This window comes from Mobula birostris, chromosome 26, assembly GCF_030028105.1.
Source record: "Mobula birostris isolate sMobBir1 chromosome 26, sMobBir1.hap1, whole genome shotgun sequence".
Lineage (NCBI taxonomy): Eukaryota > Metazoa > Chordata > Chondrichthyes > Myliobatiformes > Myliobatidae > Mobula > Mobula birostris.
This window is the reverse complement of record NC_092395.1, coordinates 23,140,350-23,165,617: the sequence shown is the minus strand read 5'-3', so window position 1 is coordinate 23,165,617 and position 25,268 is coordinate 23,140,350. Positions and strand designations below refer to the sequence as shown.

Below are 25,268 nucleotides of genomic sequence, written 5' to 3'. Positions count from 1 at the left end.
GACCCAGCTGGAAAAATGGCAGATGGAATTTAATGCAAAGTTAAGGTGTTGCACTTTGGGAGGACCAACTTGGGTAGGTCTTACACAGTGAGCAATAAGGCACTGAGGAGTTCAGTAGAATAAAGGAATTTTGGGAATACAAGTCCACAATTCATTGAAAGTGGCATCACAGAGAAATAGGATCATAAAGAAAGCTTTTGGCATATTGACCTTCACAGATCAATGTATTGAGCTTAGTTTGGATTTTATGTTAAATTTGTCTAAGGTGTTGGTGAGCCTTACTTTGGAGCATTATGTGCAGCTATGGTCACATATCTACAGGAAGGACAAATAATTGAAAGAGTACAGAGAAAGATTACAAGGATGTTGCCAGTACTGGAGGATCTGGGTTATAAGGAAAGATTGAATAGGTTAGAACTTTATTCCCTAGAATGTAGAAGATAAAGGGGAGATTTGATCGAGGTATTCAAAATTATGAAGGGTATAGAGAGGATAAATGTAAGCAAGCTCCCCCCCCCGCCCCCCACAGAGGTTGCTGGGACTACAACTAGAGATCATAGGTTAAGGGTGAAATATCTAAGGAACATGAGAGGAAACTTTTTCCACTAAGAGGGTAGTGAGAGTGTGGAATAAGCTGCCAGTAGAATTGGTGGATGCAATTTTGATTTCAACGTTTACGAGAAGTTTGGATAGGTACGTGGATGGGAGGGGTATGGAGGGCTATGGCTCACGTGCAGGTTGATTGGACTAGGCAGTTTAAAATAGTTCAGCACAGACCAGGTGGGCCAAAGGGTATGTTTTTGTGCTGTAGTTTTCTATGACTATAAAAATTATTTGTGAAATGTCTGATCACACTGAAGATATTGCAAGTAAACAAAGCAAATTTTTGCATAAACACAACAAAATGAAGACTTGCTACGTCATTCATTGACGCAAGTCATGGAATGTCAATTTTGGCATCAAACCCCTCTTGTTTTAATACATTGTATGTAACTTTGCTGCTTGGTTAATCCAGTAAATCCAACATTTTAATCGGAGAAAAGATGTGCAAATAAAGCAATAATCAATTGAAATAATGCATAAAACTAGAATCTTAAAGAGTAAGTGGTGTGGCTTGTTATAAAAAAACAGATTTGTATTACTATTTCAAAAGACCAAAGTTAGAAACATTTGAGAAAACAACAATGCTTCTGAACAAATGCTCCTTCGGAATAGAGGTGTAAATACCATCAATTATGCTTCTCTGAAATGTCTTCAGTACTTTCAGAATGAAAGGCAATTTCATTTCCATACAGAGCTGGGAAACAAGCCAGTTAAAGATCCAGAATCAAGCTGTTTTAAACTTAGTTTTTAAAACGTCATTCAAGCATACATGAATACAACAAACAAAACAGTGTTCCCTCTGGGGCAAGGTGCAAAACACAGTACCAACGGCAAAAAGGACATATAGATAGGAGTCAAAAAAAAAATACAGCACAACTCCAAGTGGCATGGCCTGTGGATTGATCTCTCTCTACTGCCTATTATGCCACTGGCATTTAGGGCAGCAGTGATGGTCCTCCATCTCTGGCAGTGCTCAGGGCTTCCTTCATTATGTCAATAGCTCAATCTTCGCTGTTGTCAGTCATGCAAGTTCCAGGTGGAAACTCAGGAATAAAGCCGCACTCACACGTAGAAGGTTTCTTCATTGCCATTTCTGTAACAATTTTGTTTTACTAGTCAAGGTTGTTAGCCCTGAGCTGAATACCTGAATCTGCAGGACTGGTAGACCACTTAGTCTGGCCTCTACCCTTCAACCTGTCCAGCATGGGTGACTCTACCGACAGCCAAATAATAAAGTACCGACTCCAGCCAACATAGCTCTGAGTCACTGAGGCATGCAAGCCTCCAAACACTACAACAAGGTTGTGGTCCTCTAGGAGGATGTAGATTGATAGTGCATGGGATATTCTCCTGGTCCAGTTTGTCTTCCACCAAGCGAGTGTGGAGGGCAGCACCGAGTGAACATTGATGAGAGGGGCCAGCCCTGAACCCAGTACGGACTCCAGTGCACCAACAGAGGTCTCTGCTCTTTCCCACACCGTCTCAGCATCTCCTATCCTGGGTGACTGCACATGGCTTGAGGGCCTGGTCCACTCAATAACCAAGGTAACACAGCTCTCCCAGTGTTGGTCTCACTAATGAACCAGTGAATCAAACTTGCAGTATTCTACATTACCAATGTCGAACAGGGTCTTGCAATCATAATAAAAGTGTTCAAGATGATCATTTGCTGGTCTGTATGCCACTACCACACAACAAAGGTGTGCAACAAGTCCAGGCAACAACACAGTACACAGCTCCATCGCTATCGAGCGATTCGCTAAAAGGGTAAATCTCCAGCAGTGTCTTACAATCATAAAAATGGAAAGGATGAAGAATTACTCCTTTTAGTTGGACCCAGAGAGACTGCTGCAATCATGCACACCATCATCAGGCAAGATTTAGACCCATTGAGAGAACAATGAAATATTTTCAAGTTAGGAAGGCAAAAATACATCCCAAACATACTCTTAGAGGAAAAAAAACACTGCAGGCGATGATATTCTGTCACAAGTGCTGTCCTTACCCTTATTGGGTGCAGAAGCTGGTTTTGGAAGGAGCTGTGGGGAGTCATGTGAATAATTGATGTATTTTATAGATCATCCACACTACAGCCACTATTGCATATTTACTTTTCAACCAATGATACAATCAAGTAGATTATTTTGACCTGGATCACACCAAACAATTTTAAATGAAAAGTTATATTCATCCAACCAAGTGTTGTATATTCAAACATTCTTGAGAAAACCATTCATCTCAAGCTCACTCATATTCAACAAGGATGAACCAACCTCAAACATCTTGTTTGACCTGATACCATGAGGTCTCAAGTGTCTGAAATCAATGTTGAGAACTCCAAAGCTTTATCTCCTACTGCACTAGGAGGTCCAAAGCTAGAATGCTGCTGCCAGGACAGGATACACGCATGCAGTGCGATGGAGTATTCTGGCATGTAGTTGCTCTTGCAGATTTAGACTAGTGTCTCAATCGGTTGCCTGATCTATGGGGCAGCTCTGTTCAGACACCAATTTCTTGATGCTTGTGAGTACAATTTTGCAAAAACAACTCAGCAGATCATCATGAAGATGTAGCTGCCTTGTGACTAAAACAGTGAATCATATTCTCAAGATGCTTCACAATAATTAGGCAAGACAACCTTGGCAATAAAGGATAGGATAATGGTAGAAAAGAGAAGATCTGAGCTTGGGAAAAAAAAATCAATTGTCAAATTTTGGTTAACTAAACATTAATGGGTGCCACCTATCAGCTGTCAAACAAATGGTTGTATAGGTCATAAGAATCTACAGAGTGCATAATATATATGTGTGAGAGACAGAGAGACAGAGAGACAGAGAGACAGAGAGACAGAGAGACAGAGAGACAGAGAGACAGAGAGACAGAGAGACAGAGAGACAGAGAGACAGAGAGACAGAGACAGAGAGACAGAGAGACAGAGAGACAGAGAGACAGAGAGACCTGTAGTCTTGGCAAAACAAATTTCCAGTATTGAAGTGTTTGAGGTGACTTCAAGGTAAGTATTTTGAAAACACATGAGGGAATGGGTCATTTTTAATCCAAGCATTAGAATGACAGAAAGTTAATGGATGATCTAGTCATTAAGCCACCTTTAGGAAAGATCAATAATAATAATGATTATATTAAATTTAAGAGATTTATTTTAACATTGAACTGGGCTCTTAAATATCAATAAAGCATTCAGAAGATTGGCTCTCAAATTTTGGGGAGGGGGGTGGATTGAAAAAAAAATTGCACCAACTTGGGCATTCAACCAGTGCACCAAAAGCAAACCCTGCAAATACAAAAAAAAATAAGCAATACATATTGAGAACATGAGATGAGGAGCCCTTGCAAGCAAGTCCATACATTGTGGGAACAGTTCAGTGATGGGGCAAGTGAAGTTATATTCTTTGGTTCAAGAGTCTGTTGGGTGAGGGGTAATAACTATTCTTGTACCAGGTGGTGCGAGTCTTAAGGATCCTGTACCTTCTTTCTGATGGCAGCAGTAAGAGAACATGGTCTGGATGGTGGGGTCCTTGATGATGGATGCTTTCCTGCAATTACAGTCTGTGTAGAAGTGCTCAACAGTGCGGAGAGATTTACCCGTGATGGACTGGGCCATATCCACTACTTTTGGTTGGATTTTCCTTTCAAGAGCATTGATGTTTCTACACAAAGCTGTGATGCAGCCAGTCAATATAGTCTCCACCACACATTCATAGAAGTTTCTCAAACTTTTAGATGTGATGCTGAATCTTTGCAAGGAAGTAGAGGCACTGCTGTCATGCCGTAATTGCACTTGTGTGCTAGGCCCAGGACAGGTCCTCTGAAGTGAGGACACTGAGGAATTTAAAGTTGGAAGGGAAAGGGGCAGAAGTAAGAGTGGGGGGGGGGGGAAAGAGAGAGAGAGAGTAGGAGCAAAGACAGGAGGCAAACCCCGGAGAGAGAGAGAGGCAAGGGGAATAATGTGAGGTTAGAAAGGTATAAGCAGGGAAGCAAAGGGCTGAAGGAATCTGACTGGAGAGGGCAATAGACCATAGAATAAGGGAAGGAGGCAGGGAATGAGGAGGAAGTGTTAATTGATGCATAGGTGAAGTGTGACAGAAGGACTGTACTTCAAGCTACCATTGAATCAATAACTGAATCAAGTTGGCCTGATTTTAGCTTCTGGAGTTTCACACATTGCCACTGCTTCTACAGAAACACGCTACAACACTGCAGATGACAAAAAAAATTGATTTTTTTTTGCCCATAGGCAACATTTGGAAGTTTATTCAAGTAGGTTCTCAATAGGTTTCATGTCTAACCTTCAAGAACAGTAATACTATTCAGATCCTCAGTTAACACTGAGATCCACAGCTCAACCCAACAATATACAAAAATAGTAATTTGATATTTAGTTAAGATAAATGTTGCCTTACCTGATAGCAAGAACCTTGAGGAAATAAAAAGTTGAAATATTACAGAAGCAAAAATCTTTTAAAATTGTGAACACCAAAAAACAACAAATAATTGTTTGGGTATTTTCTTCACAGGTGAAAGTAGTTTATAGTTTACATGCTGCCAGCTCTCACAACTATTCAAATGACAAGAAACAGTTGTTTCAGTGTTGCACTGGCGGCAGTGGAGGCGGGAAGGGAGATTGAATGCAATTAAAACAGCTAGCCATAAACAATAGCCTTGTGATATTACTGGATAATATATTAACTGTGTTCACTTCCCGCATTGTAGCAATCTCCCCAAAATTTTTTCCACATTTCATCTCTGCGTCACGTACTCCTTTGAAGGGGAGCAGTTCTTGGTTCAATATACAAAGATTTTTATCCTATTAACTGATGCTAACTCATGTTAGAAGCAGCAGGTTCCTAAACAAAGTACTATACCAAAGGTCATAATTGGCTCAACCCAATTTATAAAAGACTGCACAAACATAGCAACACACATAAAAGTTGCTGGTGAACGCAGCAGACCAGGCAGCATCTCTAGGAAGAGGTGCAGTCGACGTTTCAGGCAGAGACCCTTCGCCAGGACACAGCAGGGTCCTGACGAAGGGTCTCAGCCTGAAACGTCGACTGCACCTCTTCCTAGAGATGCTGCCTGGCCTGCTGCGTTCACCAGCACCTTTTATGTGTGTTGCTTGAATTTCCATCATCTGCAGAATTCCTGTTGTTTTCACAAACATAGGCTACTTGATTTTTGGATTTAGGGTTTTATAAACATCTCTTCCCTTTTTGTTTTCTGTCTATTTTGCTTCATCTGAAGTATCTCAGCTATATTTACAGACTGAGTTTTCTATGCTCTTATCTGCAATGATAGTAATAGTTTCTTTGGAATTTCATTAGATTTCTTGATGTCTTATATTAAGATCATAAGACAGCAACATTATTAGGCCATTTGGCCCATCAAATCTCTCCAGTGTTCTATCATGGCTGATTTATTATCACTCTCAATCCCACTCTCCTGCCTTCTCCCTGTAATATTTTGCTCTTTTCTGACATATAAACATGCAATAGAAACAATATTCATATTTTTAAAATCCATTAATTACTAGTTATGTGGATAGACTGAAGTTAGGGCTGTTCTCCTTGGAACAGAAGTGGTTGAGGAATTTGACAGCGGTGTTTAAGATCAAGATAGCCAGAGACCTTAATGGAACTAGCTCCCATTGTGTCAGAATCAAGAACCAGGTCCATGGAGTGAAATTGACGGGCAAAATGACAGAACAACATAAGAATTATTTTTAAATTGAGGTTATGCAATGCTACAGGTTGTGAAGGTAGATTAATTCTTGTGTTCAAAGGATCTGGATAAGTTTCTTAAGGCAAAGAATGGGGGAGTGGGACAATTTGGGCTGTTTTTATGAAGAGCTGGTACAGAGTTGAAAGGCAAATAGACCACATCCATCCTATAACCATTCTGCAATTAAAGATAAAACAAATTGAGATTTTTGTTCCCCAAGTGCACAATATCCTCAAAAGAGAATAGAAATTCAGGATCTTTAAGGATTCCAGGTTCCCTAGTCCCCATCATCTTATTTTTACGATGGATGTCTAGTCCCTATACACCTCCATCCCCCACCAGGAAGGCCTCAAAGCTATTTCTTTCTGGACATCAGACCCAACCAATTCCCCTCCACCACCACTCTGGTCCGCCTACTGGAACTTGTCCTCACTCTAAATTTCTCCTTCGGTTCCTCTACTTCCTTCAAACAAAAGGAGTAGCCATAGGCACTCGCATGGGTCCCAACTATGCCTGCCTGTTTCTTGGCTACATGGAACCATCCATGTTGCAAGCCTACACTGGTGACCGTCCCATACTTTTCCTATGCATCAACAACTGCACTGGTGCTGCTTCCTGCACCAGTGCAGAACTCGCCTATTTCATCTACTTTGCCTCCAACTTCCACCTAGCTCTCAAATTCACCTGGTCCATTTCTGACACTTCCCTTCCCCAATCTCACCATCTCCGGAGGCAGCTTATCCACCGATGTCTATTATAAACCAATGGTCTCTCACAGCTACCTAGATTATATTTCGTACCACCCTGCTGATTGTAAAAACACCATCCTCTTCTCTCAATTCCTCTGTCTTCATCGCATCTGCTCTCAGGATGAGGCTTTTCATTCTAGAACAAAGGAGATGTCCTCCTTTTTCAAAGAAAGGCTTCCCTCAACAGCATCTCTTCCACTTCAAGCACTTCTGATCTTACCCCATCCTCCCTCCATGCTACCAGGGACAGGGTTCCCCTTGTCCTCACCTACCGTCCCACCAGCTTCCTCATCCAGCACATAATTCTCCAAAACTTCCACCACTTCCAACTGGATCTTCCCCCCTCCCCCACCCCACACTTTTTGCTTTCCACAGGGATCACTCCCTATGCAACTCCCTTTGTCCATTCATCCCTCCCCACTGATCCCCCTCCTGGCACTTATCCTTGCAAGTGGAACAAGTGCTTCGCCTGCCCCTGCACCTCCTCCCTCACCACCATTCAGGGCCCAAACAGTCCTTACAGGTGAGGAGACACTTCACCTGTGAGTCTGTTGGGGACATATACTATGTTCAATGCTCCCATTGTGGCCTCTTGTATAATCGGTGAGGTCCGACGTAGATTGGGAGACCGCCTTGCCGATCATCTGGCGGACGGAGCGTAGAACAAGCGGGATCTCTCAGTGGCCACCCATTTTAATTCCGCTTCCCATTCCAATATGTTCATCCAGGGCTTCCTCCATTAGCAGGAAAAGGCCACACTTTAGTTGGAGGAACACCACCTTATATTCTGCTTGGGTAGCCTTCAACCTGATGGCATGAACATCGATTTCTCAAGCTTCCAGTAATGCCTCCACCCCCCCCCTTCATTTCCTATCCTCTTGTCCCTCTCCCATGTTATCTCCTTGCAGCCTATCACCTCCCTCTGGTGCTTCAACCCTCCCCCTCCAAGTTTCACCTATTGCCTAGCATTTCTCTCCTACCCCCACCTATCAAATATCCCCCTCAACTTTTTCCTCTAGTCCTGCTGTAGGGTTTCGGCCCAAAATGTTGACTGTACTTTTCTACTGCCCCCCCGCCCCCAACCATTGATCCTGTCTGGCCTGCTGAGTTCCTCCAGCATTTTGTGTGTTTCATAAAAAAATGCAGGATATAATTTTCAAAAAGAAATTTGTATGAAATGGCTTCCATGTTTCACTATCTAATAATTGTCAACACTTACAAAATTGATTAATAAATGCTTCTGAAAATTATTTGTAAATAATTTAAAATAAAAAGCAAGTTATCTTGTTCCCAAAACAAAATCCAAAGTTCTTGGAATTGGGTAATCATTTATACCAATGAACAAAATTTACAAAATTTACTTTTTTTTTAAAAAAAAGTCACATCTTTTCAAGGTATAAACTTCTGACAGCAGTTCCCGAGAGCTGCCAGAAAGCATCCACTACAGAGGTGGCTGGTTTCAAAAGCATTTGTTGGATTACAAAATAGCAGCCTCCTGCTAACAATAGCCACAGTCCAACAGAGCTCACTAATCTTGAGGTGACAAAGAATTTGAACAAGGACAGAACGCTGAAATTGAGATAAATATACAGCATTTGCTGCAAATAAAATACAGGAAATAATTTGCAAATAAGACTGCAAGACCACAAGACATAGGAACAGAATTAGGCTATTCAACCCAGTCTACTCCACTTTTCCATCATGGCTGATTTATTATCTCTTCAACCTCACTCTCCTGTCTTTCCCCATAATCTTTGATGACCTTACTAATCAAGAACTTATCAACCTCTACTTTAAATATACCCAAGAACTTGACCTCCACAGTCATCTGTGGCAATGAATTCCAGATTCACTACCCCCGACTAAAGAAATTCCTTCCCTATTCTAGATTGATCATATCATGTAGCATCTGTGAATAGAGAAAAATCTGTTCATGTTATAGGTTAATAATTTAATTAGATTAAAAAATAAAATAAATCAAACCTCAAGCTAAAGTTAATTTGTGCAGAGGTTCCAGTCTGGAAGAAAACAGTTCACTGAGTCAATAGTGATCACTTCCATGTTTACCTGACATTGAGGTCTTTGATATTATTGATTTATTATCTGGAGAAGCACTAACAGGATTTTTAGCAGGCTGCAAGATGACAAATACTTACCGATTTAAGATTTGATTGACACTTTTACCAGCAGCCTTGACTAATTTTGTGTTCTCTGGAAATTTCATTTTAAAGTATGCATGAATTAAAACCTGGAAACTTTTAAATTAAGAATACTACATGGGAGGAGAAGGTGGCAGTGCGCCTGCGTGTGCGCAGCTCTCCAGTGAAAAATGATATCGTATCTGTTAAATAAGGGCTGTAGACAATTCTGATTTGATGGAGATTGGACATGAAATCACAGAAGAACATCGAGAAATTTCTGAAACGCCCGTCTGCTGCTGTCGTTACTGTGCGGTCAGGAATCTTTCGGAGGGTAGGCCTCAAAATCCCTGGCCTTGCCTGCTTTTCGCGACCGAGAAGGAGATCGAATCTTTCGGCAGAGATGTCACTCAGTACTCGGTGTTGGGGAGCTGATCAGAGCTTGAAGTTTTCGGATGACTCAGAGTCGGATTGTGGTCGGCACGGCAGGGAGAGTTTTTCTTCCCTCTCCCGTCTGCGTGAAATGTGGAACATTTGAGAAACTTTGAACTTTACTGTGCTCACGGACTTTCTGCATCAAGTTATGGTATTGTGCACTGTCGTAACTATATGTATAATTATGTGGTTTTGTCAGTTTTTTCAACCTTGGTTTGTCCTGTGTTTTGTGATATCACACTGTAGGAAATAATGTATCATTTCTTAATACATGCATTACTAAATGACAATAAAAGGGGACTATGTGTCTTCATAATCTACACTGCAACCATAATATAACAAAATGGGCTCAATATACAAGGAACCAAGATAGACTGCTTTTTTTAAAAAAAACATTCCACACAGAATAAGTTGTTAAGAGTTGTTATAGTGCACCAACCACAGAAGCCAAAAGTCAGTTAAGAAACATACATTTCCAAGCAACTAGCTAAAGCTTCACTTGAGGCAAATCACTTGTATTTCAGTTACAAATTGCATACATATTAAGGGAATAAAAATAAAAAAAAACATCTAAACCATAATGCTAACACACGATACAAGTAGATAATTATACTGCTTTGTTTTGCTTCCCACTCCTAGTTCCCATTACAAATGGCAATGATCAATTCTAATCGAAACTTTGTAAAGTGTGCATTACAGTTGAACAGTAACAAACAGCATTTGCAACTATCAGAATGAAATAAAATGGATACCTCCCCCAAAATAGGCAAAGTTCAGCAAATTCCTGGTTGTGTAAATGTTCAAATGTTCTCATTTAAAATTGAAACAGAAGTCAAAAATTTGTGATATAATATTTTCACAAGATAACTGCGAAGTGGCATTAGGGAGGCTATGATTCCCAGAATGTGACTTTGATCATACAAGTCACCAAAAAATCTTCAAAGCTGCCGATGACATAACTAGCAAGAGTACAAATTGTGCAACTTATTTAGGAATTGGTGATGCCCTCCCTACTGCTGAATTTGTGCAAACATCTGACAAACAGAACTGGAAAGAAAGTGAGAAGATGCCAGAATAAGAAGTGTGGGGGGAGGGGGAGTGGAGGAGGATGACTAGCTAGCAGATTCATAAATTCTTGATACTGTATAGATAGGATTCTATCAAACTTACAAATTCCTTTTCCTTACAAAAGCCAACAGTGCCCTCTGGAGGATATAGGTAAAACAGTTAAAAAAAAACCCCAGCCCTTTTATAAAACAAAGCTGGCAATATATCAGATCAGGACCACTGGCTTATATATACAAAAAATATGCACAATTCTGTTGTATATAGTGGCTGTACATATTATCTCTGTTTTCACACTATTTTATACATATATACCTAACATATGTATTAGGTATATATTAGGTATCAATTTTTATAGATGCATCATAGAAAGCCTTCTTCTGGGTGCATCACAACCTGCTATGGAAGCAGCCCTGTCCAAGACCGGAAGAAGCTGCAGAAGATCGTGAACACAGCCCAGCACATCACACAAACCAATCTTCCATCCTTGGACTCACTTTACACTGCACGCTGTCGAAGCAGTGCTGCCAGGATAATCAAGGGCACGACCCACTCAACACACTTTTTGTCCCTCTTCCCTCCGGGAGAAGGCTCAGAAGCTTGAAGACTCGTACGGCCAGATTTGGGAACAGCTTCTTTCCAACTGTGATGAGACTGCTGAGCGGATCCTGACCCAGATCTGGGCCATACCCTCCAACTATCCGGACCTGCCTTGTTTTTTTTTGCGCTACCTTACTTTCCCTTTTCTATTTTCTATTTATGATTTATAATTTAAATTTTTAATATTTACTATCGATTTGTACTCCAGGGAGCACGAAGAGCAGAAACAAATATCTCTGTGATGATATATGCTCTAGTATCAATTGTTTGGTGACAATAAAGTATAAAGTATAATATAGAAAGAAAAATAAATTTATTACATTATCATGCACTGCGCTGCTAAATTAACAAATTTCATGACATCTGCCAGTGATAATAAACCCGATTCTGAAATATGCAAAGCATTTAATTACAAACTAAAAAGACTGTTGCTTAGAAATTTTCTTCACTTCAGAGTTAATCATGTCAATGGGAAACAAGTGGGAATTTGGGATTGATTCCATTAGAATAAAGGAACTCTGATCAAGGGCTAATCACCTGAAGCATTAATTGTCTCTCCATAGAATGTTGCTTCTCTCCATAGAAATACATTTTTTCATTCAATCTTTCATAGCCACCCATTATTTACAACTATATAGGGAAAAAAAAACAGCAGCAACTTTATCCATCAATTCCCATGATCAGCAAGAGGATAATGATTTCTTATCTTGGGGATTTGATTGACCAGGGCAATAGCAGGAATCTACCACTGCTACTACGTGAAATACTGTGGGGAAGATGAATTTCTGGGTTGTATACTGCATACATAGTTTGATAATAAATGTACTTTGAATCTTTGAAATAGTACAATGGGATTTTTAATAATGCAATTAAAAGAGCTGACCTGACCCCAGTTTAACATTTCAGCTGCTAAACACTACTATTAACACCACAGTTCTTTCTCCCATAATTTCTCCAGAACACAACCTATGCAGTATACTTGTGCTTGAGACTCCAGTGTTAGACTTGAACCTGCAAACTTCCAACTCAATGCAAAAATGCAACCAAATAGGAGGAATGAAAACCAAGATTTTCACAAGCATTGGTTTCCTCATAGATCCTATAGAACAATCATTTTAGCTCAGTAGCAGTACCATGACAAATATCCTACCTCTGAACCATTTATTTATTAAGATGAGGTGCAGAATAGGCCCTTCAGGCCATGCTGCCAGTAACCCTCGATGTATCCCTAGCCTAATCATGGGACTATTTACAATGACCAATTAACCTACCAATCAGTACGTCTTTGGAATGTGGGAGGAAACAAGCACCCAGACGAAACCCACACAGTCATGGGGAGAATGTACAAGCTCTTTACAGACAGCGGTGGGAATTGAACCCAGGTTGCTGGTATTGTAAAGTGTTATACTAACCACTATGCTACTCAGGAAATTAAGTGTTTAAGCGATCTTTGCTAGCAATAATCAACTACTTGAATGCAAACTTCAATTAACAGTGGGAGAGAAAATCTAAGACACCAATAATATAACTTAGAATTGAAAAACAGTAATTTAATAAACTATTCAATGTTAATATACAAGCAAGGCAATGATTGCTAACAGCAGGATTTCTTTTAAATGGAAGATGCATATATACATGTAGAACACCTAGCCCCTCTCCTACCAAATCTTACACTAATTGCTTTCTGATAGAAATCTGTTGAATTACTGGAGTCCTTAGCAATTACATGGATTCCAGTCAATCACTTATGTTGGTGAAATCATTAGCACTTTCAAGAGCAGACTCAACAGGTATTTACCAGAACAATTATAATGAGAATGCTGCCAGGAAGGTGCTAGCTATTTCAGAGCTGGCATGAAATACTGGAAAGGATGGAAATTCCTGGCAACAGTCTGATTTTCCAGTATTAACAGTGATGCTTTAAGAATAGCAAGAATTTAATTCTAATGCACATGTTCCAGAACATTGATGGCCATTTCAAAACCTACAAATATCATTTGTTATAAAGATTTGACTGCATCAATAATTCTTCCTCAAATGAATGTCATTCTTGGCAGAAAATTTTCCACATTCTAGTATCCTATAAACCAGATTGCTGGTCATTTCTATTTTTAGCCCTTGGGTTGCATTCAGAGTTTTCCAAGTACTTCAATAATCCAAGCAAAAATGAAAGTGATATTAAATATGACAGTACAAGGAGATCAAAGCTAAATCACTAAACCTTAAATATGAAATTAGAGATGTAAACTGTAGGAAAATAATTCACTTAAACTTCCTTGAAGCCACCAAGTTAGTACTGACAGAGAAAGCAACAACTTTATGGAAAGACAAATCAGGTTTAAACTACCAAATTGTGCATTCCTGTTCTTTATTGTCGGCATTTCATTGCTTCAAGCCCCCAATGCTAAGCTATGGCATGCATGTACAAACATTGTTGACATGTGGCATGCAGTGCCTCCCCTCAATTATTTAAACCCCACCCATAATAAAAAGATACATAATGATCATCTTCACTGCCAAATGACACAGCAACATTTTTAAAATATATACACCCTGTGAACAGAAATCCTTGCAGATCACAAGACAGAGGAGCAGAATTAGGCCATTCTGCCCTTCGAGTCTGCTCCACCATTCCATCATGGCTGATCCTGGATTCCACTCAACCCCATACACCTGCCTTCATGCCACGTCTTTTAATGCCCTGACTGATCAGGAAACTATCAATTTCACCTTAAATATACCCACTGACTTGACCTCCACCGCAGTCTGCGGCAGAGCATTCCACAGATTCACTACTCTGGCCAAAAAAAAATTCCTCCTTACCTCTGTTCTAAAAGGTTGCCCCTCAGCTTTGAGGCTGTGCCCTCTAGTTCTGGAAAAATCCTCCACATCCACCTTATTTAGTCCTTTCAACATTCAGTAGGTTCCAATGAGATCCCCCTGTGCCCCCCCCCCACATTCTTCTAAATTCCAGTGAGTACAGGCCCAAAGCTGCCAAACACCCCTATATGTTAACCCCTTCATTCCCAGAATCATCCTTGTGAACCTCCTCTGGACTCTCACCAATGACCACATATCCTTTGAGATATGGGGCCATAACTTTTGAGAATACTCCAAATGCAGCCTGACTAGCATCTTATAAAGACTCAGCATCATCTCCTTGCTTTTATATTTTATTCCCTTTTGGGAGTCTTGCAATGAGGACTCCCAAGTCCCTCTGCAATCCTGATATTTGAACTTCTCCCCATTTAGATAATAGTGTGCACTATTGTTCATTTTACCAAAATGAATCATACATACTGTACCTGGTGTACACATCAGTATTTAGATAGTAAATGGTTACAACAACTATATAGAAATGTTTTTATTCTTTATAAGATTAATATTAAAGTATTTTACAAAACTTATTCAATCCATATCTTATCCCTTTAATAGTAAAACAATAAATATATGCAAATAAGCAACAGGGCTCCATTTTTCCAAAAAATCCATAACTATTCATTAAATGATAATCACAATTCAAAATTATCATGGCACATGAGAACATTTTTAAAAGATTGCCGATTTAATCAAAAGCTCAAAAATTTTTGCCAACCTTGCTCTGTTTAGAGAATCTAGTATCATGAAGTAGTTTTGTTCTATCATAGATGAAACTGTGACAGGATCCTGCATTATCCCTTATGAACTGTGCTGTTAAAAAGACAGCGAGCTGTACAGCACAAACACCTTGTTATTAAGAGAGAGAGGCAAAGACTGCTCACAGTTTGGAATTTCTGCAAGGACACTGTCAGCTTCTGAGTTCCTACAGAGAGAGAAGGGAGAAGCTACTTGATGGACAGCTGGTGTTCAGCACAACAGTATTTAAACTAGCGTAATTGCTTGTTTCACAGGACACGCAGACACACTAAGGTGTGGTGAAGTTACCACTATCCGGTTCAGGTGCCCACGAGTGTGGGACTGAGGATCAATTGTGAAGGGTCGATCTGTGATTATTAGTGCGTGAAAGAGCGACCTTGTGGAGTCTACCAGTGTGTCCAACCCTCACCTGGGTTGGTAGACTATCACTTGAAGACGGTGCTCTTAAGTTGGTCAAGTCTGGCTAACTTGGAAGTTTCGGAGGACAATGGGAAGATCGATAGCATCAGCTCACCTGAAGAACGACACCCCTCTCTCTCTCCCTCCCCTCACTACTCAACTGAATACCACAAACTGAACTGATTCCCTTTACCCAACACCATAAGATTGTATCCATTCATCCCCTATGCTTGAAGCTTGTTTTTTTTTATTTCCACACTTATATAAAATCATTGCTAACCTGTTTGATTCATCTGAATTTATATTACTGTATTGCATAGTTACTAATAAATAGCATTAGTTAACAGCAATACCAGACTCCAAAGTGTTTTCCATTTCTGTTGGTTCTTTAACCAGTCACAGGGTATGTGACAAAATCAATGCACTATCTGAAAGATTACATGTCCCATCTGGGTGGATAAAAAGTATCTTTTGGCACTACTTTACAGCACAGGCAAGTTAACCTCAATAATGGTTAACATTAAAAATCCTGAAAATTAGCAGAGTTTGTGGGAACTTGTTGAATGCAAATTGGTTGCTCCCATCTTTCCATGATGACAAAGGGCTACATGTTGAAATTACACACCAAAAGAATGTATTATTCAAATGGTCTACTCATATTCAAATATAATGCATGTCTGCTTGTGAGTAGGTTAAAGGCTACTTTTTGATCAGATGCATTTAATTAAAATTTTCTTCACTTTCCACTCCAAGGTTAAAGCAAGGTTTCATGCATTCTAGCTGCTCTTGAAAATCACTATTCTTCAATTCTAACAACTTCTTAAAGGAACTTGCAACAAGTTATCACTGACTCACCTTGAATAACCTAGTTCAATACGAAGACCAACTGGAACAACTGTGAGATCAGATGAACTACTCCCAAACTCAAATATCTAGCAATTTAATAAAATGTTGAAATTTTAAATTGCTGATAACACAAAGACAAAAACTTTTTCCAAAATCAGAAGCAGCTTAAAAAGGGAACTACACAGCATTTTACTGATTGATCTCACAAATCAGTCAGATAAATGATATTTTACAAATGCACCATTACCCCCATATGCAATTGAGGCACCACATTCCTACAATGAATTTAGGTATTCCACACCACTATAATTTTTTAAAATCAATGTTAAAATATTTTAAAATACTGTATATTACCCAATGTATCCAATGATACTGTAATTTATTGTCTTCTGATATGATGTATTTCAAGTTCATTGGATTTGTAAAGAAAGTTGTATAATACCTTTTCTACAGAGCAGAAAAAACTATTTCCTGGTCCACCCTATTGCAGTCTGTCTTCCAAAAGGTGAAGATTCTGAAAACTGGGAGATGTAAGTGAAGGATAATCTTCAAACTTTATAAAGTTGAATGTCGCTTACGCCCCATTCCCACAGTCCTCATTCTCCTAACTCTCACACACAAAAGCAGTCATGTATACAAGTGGAGTACTGTTACCTTCTCCATTTCTTTAACTCTAGAACATGGACACTGACAATTCCATCAAAGACAACAATTGCAGCTTTAGAAAAGGTTCTGAATACTGTAACTTATTAGCTTTGTTACAAGGATATATACAAAAATCATACATTAGTCACTAATTGATAAATAAATTTAAAACATTTTTAAAATAACAAACTTTATTAAAAAACTTTAAATAACAAAACATCCGTAAACTATTTGCTGGACTGGCATGGATGGATTTGCTCTTTCACTGACAAGGACACCACCTACTGGCAGATGTAAAATACTTAAGTTCAATCAATGTTATAGTGAATTACTAAACCAATAACAAAAAACAACTCACCGGATTTGCAATTATTTTTAAGATTAAAAAGACCAATTCTGCTCTAGCAACTTATCAAGGCTGGTGTACTTGCCCCAAAAGTAAAGTGATGCCTACTTCTCATTACCACCACTAGAGAGATTACAGGATCCACAACATTTTAGGTATAGTAATATACAAAATGCTGGAGAACTCAGCAGGGCCAGGCAACATCGATGAAAGTGAGTAAACAATTGATGTTTCGTGCCAAGACTCATCAAGACTGGAAGAAAGATTGAAAAATGATGTCAGTAATGAGGTGGGGGGGGGGGAGGGGAGGTAGAAGCACAAGGTGATAGGCAAAACAGGGGGGTGGGGAGGAGTTGAAGAGTGAAATAAAGAGCTAAAGAGCTGGAAAGTCGACTGGTGAAAGAGATAAAGGGCTGGAGAAAGGGGAATCTGATGAGAGAGGACAGAAGACCATGGAAGAAAGGGAAGGGGAGGGGCATGAGAGGGAGACGTTGGGGTGATGGGCAAGTAATATGAGATGAGAGGGGGAAAATGGAAGTGGGGGATGGCAAAAGGGGGGCAATTACCAGAAGTTCAAGAAATCAATGTTCATGTCATCAGACTGGAGGCTACACAGTTGGAATCTGAGGTGTTGCTCCTCCAACCCAAGTGTGGCCTCATCGCAACAACAGAGGTGGTCATGGACTAGCATGTTAGAATGGAAACAGGAAGTGGAATTAAAATAGGTGGCTACTGGGAGATCCCACTTTGTCGGACAGACAGAGCACAGGTGTTTGGCAGGCTCATCAATATACAGGAGGCTATGCCCTAAAGACTCACAGGTGAAGCGTCACCTCAACTGGAAGGACTGCTTGGGCCTCTGAAATGGCAGAGAGGGAGGAGGTGTAGGGGCAGGTGTGACGGTTGTTTTACTTGCAAGGGTAAGTACCAGGAAGGAGATCAGTGGGGAGGAATGGACAAGGGAGTCATGTATGGAGGGATCCCTGTGGAAAGATGGGGGGGGGTGGTGAGGTAAAAGAGAAGATGTGCTTGGCAGTGGGGTCCTGTTGGAGATGTTGGAAGTTACAGAGAATTATGTGCTGAACGTGGAGGCTGGTGGGGTGGTAGGTGAATAGAGCAAGGGCAGACGTGCATGAAATGGAAGAGATATGGGTGAGTGCAGAGTTGATGGTGGAGGAAGTAAAGCCCCTTTCTTTGAAGGAAGACATCATTAGCTCTGGAATGTAAAATTTCATCTTGAGAGCAGAAGTGCTGGAAACACAGGAACTGAGAGAAAGGAATGGCATTTTTACAAGTGACAGGGTGGGAACAGGTATGGTCTAGGTAGCTGTGAGAACTAGCAAGTTTATAAAAGATATCAGTGGATAAACTATCTCCAGAGATAGAGACACAGTTAGTGACACAAATCAAGAAAGGGGAGGGATGTGTCAGAAATGGATCAGGTAAATTTGAGGGCAGGGTGGAAGTTGCAGGCAAAGTTGAAGTAGTTGACGAGCTTGGCACGAGTGCAGAAAGCAGCACCAAAGCAGTTGTTGATGTGGCATAGGAAAAGTAGGGGACTGATACTGGTGTAGGCTTGGAACACTGTTCCATGTCGCTGACAAAAAGGCAGGCACAGCTAGGGCCCATGCAGTGCTCATGGTTGCACCTTTTGTTCGAAGAAAGCGGAAGGAGCTAAAGGAGAAATTATTCAGGGTGAGGATCAGTCCCACCAGATGGAGGAGAGTGGTAGTGGAAGGTAACTGGTTGAGTCTGGTGTCCAGGAAGAAGTTGGGGGCTTTGAAGCCTTCCTGATGGGGTATGGAAGTTTATGGGCATCCATAGTGAAAATGAGATGACCAGGTCCAGGGAACTTTAAGTCATTGAAAGAATTAAGAGCATGTGAAGTGTCATAGATATAGGTAGGAATGGACTGAAGCAGGGGGATAAGACAAGGTGTGCAGATACATGTTCAGTGGGGCAGAAACAGCAAAAACAATGGATCTGCCTGGACAGGCAGGTTTATGGATCTTGGGAAGGAGGTAGAAATGGGAGGTGCAGGGTAAGGGAACTTTGAGGTCAGTGTCAATGGATGGAAGATCCCCGGAGTTAGTAAGGTCAGTGATGGTGCGTGTGACAATTGCCTGGGTGCTCTTTAGTGGGGTCCTGTTCAAGGGGTATGTAAGAAGTGGTGTCAAAATTGCTGCCTGGCCTCAGCAAGGTAGAGGTCAGTCCACCAGCCGCCCCTTATCTGCGGGTTTGATGTGAAGTTAGGACTAGTGCAGAGAGAGTGGAGAACAGTGTGCTTGGAAGGAGTGAGGTTAGAAGAGGAAAGAAAAGTTGAAATGGTTGATGTCTCATTGGCAGTTAGCAATGAAAAGATTCAGGGCAGGTAGAAGGCCAGAGCAAGATATAGCTTCTACCCTTGCCAAATTTCTGAACAACCCATGAACAGTACCTCACTATTCTGCCTTAAAACAGCTTAATTATTACTGATGTCAAAATTTGTTGATTCCATCTATAAATAGTAGGTTTCTGCTCTCTACATTATGTTGTAGCAAACCACTGTTCCCTCTAAGCTGCTCATTAACTGAAAAGCTCTCAAGCACTTTGCCATTGCTGTCGTGCAGCTATAATTGGACGCAGCTAGAAAGTTTATGAAACAAAATGTTGTACTGTATTTCATTATACCTTTCAATAAATAAAATCAAAAGAAACAAAATGCCGGAGGAACTCAACAGGCCAGGCAGCATCTATGGAAAATAGTAAACAGTTGACATTTCTCCATAGATGCTGCCTGGCCTGCTGAGCTCCTCTAGCATTTTGTGTGTTTTGCTTGGATTTCCAGCATCTGCAGATTTCTTATCTTTGTACTAAAATAAAAAGAATGTGACATTTCAATTTTTATTCTAAATATTCATAGTGTGCTTATTACCAAAAAGACATTTAAAGTTCAGTGCAGTTTGCAAGCCAGGTAAAATTTTCCTGCAAGACAATGGTTTGTTCATGCAACCTTAAAAAACAGAAGGAATGTTGCATTAACCCCATGCCAGTTTAACACCCACAGATACATGTTACCAATTGTAAGAATTAGGACAGGAATTAGGAGCCTGATCAATTTTCTCCCCAAAGGGCACTAAGTTCATTTATAGCACTTCATCTACAAACAAAAATCAGTTTACTCAAAATAGACCATTGGTTGATCTTGGAATCTGCCTCATCCCTCAAAACGTAGCTATGCTGAGATGTCAAGATGATGTTTGATATTGAATCAATCAGGGAGGAGGAGGGGGAAGAAAAAGCAAAAAATACAACAGTAGTGAACATTCCTGGTTCTGACAATTGGAAGACATCAATACTTCCTTGCTTAGTCTTTTATGGTATCCAGGAAAAGAACCATGCTCTAGGCTGGGACAAATATCACTGGCAAAAATAAGCATAGCAAGTTGCATTAAACTGGAATAAAACTACATCAGTAACTTTTCCTCAATTAAATAAATTAACTGAACCATTTATGCATTTACATAAAGCACCAACCTTAGTTGATCAAAGTGGAAGTGTTGATGTTTCACGTGATGTCCCAACAGAAATGAAGAGTTTCTGGAAATAACAAAAAAAAAATTAGTTTCCACAGCTAAAATTTGAATTTTATTATGTACAAAGACTAATTTAACAAACACCAAAAGCATTTCCAATACTGCTGACATTAGTCAAAAAATATAAAAAACTAACATGTTGAACCACGTTTAAGAGAAAATACAGGGACAGTGGGTCCTCTGATCCTCTAAACAGGGATCAATATCCTAAGCTCTTGATTATGGCTATTGCCAATGGCATCAATCATACCAAACCAAGTAAAGCAACAACTGTCTCAACCAGTACAGGGCTGAGATTAACTAAAGCATTTGGAATTTGTTATAGTAATAGTGTCATGCTATTCTAGTTGAAACATAATTCAGAGTCATTGGAATGTACTCATTTAATATCGTAACAACATATAAGCTGTTTTGATTCAGAATCAGGTTTATAATGTGATACTTATTTTAGAGCAGCAGTACATTTTTGCTAATGATTTTTGATGATTGTCTCTTCAATGCTTAATATGCCTTTAGTAATTTCTCCACCTTCCAGCCTAGTCTTTACTTTGTTGTCATTCATGTAATTAAGCATACTAGCCACTCATAGGCCAAGAACGGCTGTAATCGGTAGCTCAATTTTTTTGATTTAACACTTTCCATTTTTCCTAAGTTTAGTATTTGGACCACAAGAACCAGGCTATCACTGAACATAAACTGTAATACTAATATATGTATCACTTGATATACCATTTTTCAATCAATTAAAAACACCAACACAACTTCAATATCCTGACTTGTTGCAAAATGTCTTCAATGAACACCCAAGAACTTTGCCAAGGATCATTTCAGATATTGAAGCACAAACAATCTCCAAGAAGCATAGAAAAAAGGTGTTTCCCTGCATCCTCTGCCAATTATTGATCTCATACTGACTCCCTTCTGTGCTGCAAAATCTTACAAATATGCAAACTGACCTACCCTGCTGAACCTGTTGGCATCATATGCAGTCAGACCCACTGTTCCTGCTGAAGACCAGTGCAGCCAGATGCCTACAACTGCAACCTCTGGCTGCACTGGTCTTCAGAAGGCATAATAAGCCTATTTGTATATGATGCCAACAGGGTCAGCAGAATAGGTCACAATTTCCAGCTTTGCATTTTGCCAAATCTGCCCAAGGTGCATTTAAACTAGTTCTAGGTTCATCTAGAATTAGAAACATAGAAAACCTACAGCACAATACAGGCCCTTTGGCCCACAATGCTGTGCCGAACATGTACTTTAGAAATTACCCAGGGTTACCCATAGCCCTCTATTTTTCTAAGCTACATGTACCTATCCAGGAGTCTCTTAAAAGACCCCACTGTATCCACCATCGCCAACAGTCCATTTCACGCACTCACCGCTCTCTGCGTAAAAAAAACTTACCCCTGACATCTGCTCTGTATCTACTTCCAAGCACCTTAAAACTGTCCTCTCGCGTTAGCCATTTCAGCCCTGGGAAAAAGCCTCTGACTGTTCACACGATCAATGACTCTCATCATCTTATGCACCTCTATCAGGTCACCTCTCATCCTCCGTTGCTCCAAGGAGAAAAGACCGAGTTCACTCAACCTGTTCTCATAAGGCATGCTCCCCAATCCAGGCAACATCCATATAAATCTCCTCTGCACCCTTTCTATAGTTTCCACATCCTTCCTGTAGTGACATGACCAGAACTGAGCACAGTACTCCAAGTGGGGTCTGACCAGGGTCCTATATAGTGGCAACAATTCCTCTTGGCTCTTGAGGAGGAGAAGATGGCGGCGCGACGGCAGCACGCACGGCCACTTCAGTGGTGATGTCCGTTATGTGTCAAGTAGGGGACCGTGCACAATCCTGATTTGATGGAGACAGATGTGAGTGCGGAGGAACACCTGGAAAACTTCTGAAATGTCCGCTTTGCTGCCGCTGCTACTGTGTGGTAACTGGAATCTCCAGAGCCGAAGGCCCTGAAATCCTTGGCCTTGCATGTTTCAGCGGCCGGGGAGAGGTCAAAAACGCTTGGCAGAGGATGGTGCTCAGGAGGCTGTATCTGAGAGGCTAGTCGGAAGCTCGAAATTTTCGGACGAATGGACTCAGTGTCCGCTGTGGTCTGCTGCTTTCATGGCATCGGCAAGTTGACGGTGCCTGGAGGTTTATGGCAGGGAGTTTCTCCCTTTTGTCACCGCTATCGGGGACTCGGGAGCCGATTGACTCAGGGACTTTTGAGATTTTATTTACCATGCCCATGGTTTGTTCTTCATCAAATTATGGTATTGCTTTACACTGCTGTAACTATATGTTATAATTGTGTGGTTCTGTCAGTGTTAGTCTTTGGCTTGTCCTGCTTTCTGTGATATCACTCCAGAGAAACATTGTATCATTTCTTAATGTATGTAAGCATTTATAAATGACAATAAAAGAGGACTGAGTGTTCTCATAATCTTAAAAAAAACTCAATCACAGGGTTGTTGAAGGCCAATACACCAGATGCCTTCTTAACCACAGTCAACCTGCGCAGCAGCTTTGAGTAGCCTGTGGACTCAGACCCCAAGATCCCTCTGATCCTCCACACTGCCAAGAGTCTTACCATTAATACTATATTTTGCCATCATATTTGACCACCTCACACTTACCTGGGTTGAACTCCATCAGCCCAGTTTTGCATCCTATTGATGTCCCACTGTAACCTCTGACAGCCCTCCACACTATCCACAACACCCCCAACCTTTGTCATCAACAAATTTACTAACCCATCCCTCCACTTCCTCATCCAGGTCATTTATAAAAAAAAAAAATCACAAAGAGAAGAGGTCCCAAAACAGATCCCCGAGGCACACCACTGGTCACCAACCTCCATGCTGAATATGACCCATCTACAACCACACTTTGCCTTCTGCAGGCAAGCCAATTCTGGATACACAAAGCAAGGTCCCCTTGAATCCCATGCCTCCTTACTTTCTCAATAAGCCTTGCATGGGGTATCTTGTCAAATGCCTTGCTGAAACCCATATACACTACATCTACTGCTCTACCTTCAATGTGTTTAATCATATCCTCAAAAAATTCAATCAGGTTTGTAAGGCACAACTGCTTTTGACAAAGACATGCTGACTATTCCTAATCATATTATGCCTCTACAAATGTTCATAAATCATGCCTCTTAGGATCTTCTCCATCAGCTTACCAGCCACAGAAGTCAGACTCACTAGTCTATAATTTTCTGGGCTATCTCTACTCCCTTTCTTGAATAAAGGAACAACATCTGCAAACCTCCAAAACCTCTCCTGTACCCATTGATGATGCAAACATCATTGCCAGAGGCTCAGCAATCTCCTTCCTCGCCTCCCGCAGTAGTCTGGGGTATATCTTGTCTGGTTCTGGTGACTTATCCAATTTAATGCTTTCCAAAAGCTCCAGCACATACTCTTTCTTGATGTCTATATGATCAAGCTTTCCAGTCCACTGCAAGTCATCCCTACGATTGCCAAGGTCCTTTTCCCTACTGAATAATGAAGCAAAGTATTCATTAAGTACCTCTGCTATCTCCTCCAGTTCTATACACACTTTTCCACTGTCACACCTATTCTCTCACGTCTTATCCTCTTGCTCTTCATATACTTGTAGAATGCCTTGGGGTTTTCCTTAATCCTGCTTGCCAAGGCCTTCTCATGGTCCCTTCTGGCTCTCCTAATTTCATTCTTAAATTCCTATTTAGGAGAGCTAGCATTTCAATTTCAACATTAGATAACTAAGAAACCAAAAATATTCTGCAAACAATCACAGTAAATACAACCTTTGATCAAACTTACAACTATTTATAACTTCTACCTTTAATGCTAAAAAGATCATTGTAGGACTAAAAAAATGTACTGACATGATTTTCAGATTTTACAAGTTTCCTTTCAAAACAGATTTCTACACAAAACTTACACATGAACTTCATAACAAATAAGACTAATTACAAAAGTATTCAAGATTTGACAGACCTGAATCAGTAGATCTGACAACATTCCAACTTTAAGTACTGTGACAATGCTAGGCGAAAGCTCAGTTAAGGAATCCTACACACACTGACAAGAATAAGAAATTGGATCATGAAAGACTTGGTCTACCATCCAGAATTTCCACTTAAAAGTTCCTGCACTTAGCTGGGATGAGCAACAACGGGCAATCTCACTGCAAGGTTAAGACAATAATTAAAACTCAGGTGAGGACATTTCCATCCTTTGCTCCTACCATTCAAGCTTATCATTTATTTGTGTCATTTTTCTGCACTAAACTCAAATATTTTGGTTCCCTAATATGCAAAACATCCACCATATCTTTCTTGAATATACTCAATGACTCTCCATAGCCCTCAAGGATCCACTATACAATAAGCAATTTTCTCACTTCAGACTTCCTCCTGCACAAGTTCTTGAGATGTAGAAAGAAATGTACAGCATCTAGAATTAAACAGCAATTATACAACTGAAATATACTGCAATCA

At 40.3% G+C, this 25,268-nt stretch overlaps 1 protein-coding gene across 4 annotated transcripts in view; it reads right to left on the bottom strand.

Annotated features, from left to right (window-relative positions):
• The window catches only part of LOC140187982 (guanine nucleotide-binding protein G(I)/G(S)/G(O) subunit gamma-7), a 163,926-nt gene that overhangs the window by 111,575 nt on the left and 27,083 nt on the right, over positions 1-25,268 (bottom strand). For 3 of the 4 annotated variants that reach the window (XM_072243845.1, XM_072243847.1, XM_072243846.1), the window contains exon 2: positions 20,718-20,780. The gene's annotated coding sequence lies outside the window, so the exon portion shown is untranslated. Of the gene's footprint in view, positions 1-5,024; positions 5,158-20,717; positions 20,781-25,268 lie in introns of those variants that run through there. The other variant, XM_072243849.1, reaches the window with a different exon arrangement.